The sequence below is a fragment of the Frankliniella occidentalis genome, unplaced genomic scaffold (genome assembly GCF_000697945.3).
Source record: "Frankliniella occidentalis isolate FOCC.00 unplaced genomic scaffold, Focc_3.1 Scaffold11, whole genome shotgun sequence".
NCBI lineage: Eukaryota > Metazoa > Arthropoda > Insecta > Thysanoptera > Thripidae > Frankliniella > Frankliniella occidentalis.
Genome location: NW_026267141.1, coordinates 1,959,439 through 1,959,837, shown reverse-complemented (window position 1 = coordinate 1,959,837; position 399 = coordinate 1,959,439). Strand labels below are relative to the sequence as shown.

The following is a 399-nucleotide window of genomic DNA, read 5'->3' as shown; positions in this document are numbered from 1 at the left end:
TTGCTGAGACATTCTCCTGCCGCATGAAATGGCTATAGAACGGCTACAGAATGGCTACTTTAAGGCCAGAAAGAGACATCCTAAAACCATCGTCAAGCGAGCCTGATGCCCGTGCAAAGCCCCAACGGAGCCCCCGTGGAGCCCCCGCGGAGCCCCCGCGGAGCCCCCGCGGAGCCACCACAGAGACACTACAGAGACATCGCGGAGACACTGTGGTTTCCACGAAAAAAAAAATAATTGTACCCATGTGATGCATTTTGAAAGTTCAGCTTCCCGCCGCGATGGCCGCCGCCGCCCTTCTGAGGCGATGTTTCGGTGAACCGGGCCCGGTGGGAGTCGAACCACCGACTATGTGTGCCGCGCTCCGGTACGGTATCCACTGGGCCAGAGCGATCCGTT

General features: G+C 58.4%; 1 protein-coding gene and 1 long non-coding RNA gene across 5 annotated transcripts in view; one reads left to right on the top strand and one right to left on the bottom strand.

Moving 5' to 3' along the window:
- The window catches only part of LOC127752362 (uncharacterized), a 76,435-nt gene that overhangs the window by 26,830 nt on the left and 49,206 nt on the right, over positions 1 to 399 (top strand). The window lies entirely within an intron of this gene.
- Positions 1 to 399, bottom strand: part of LOC127752366 (uncharacterized) — a 58,176-nt gene that overhangs the window by 37,169 nt on the left and 20,608 nt on the right. The gene's annotated exons all lie outside the window — the stretch shown is intronic.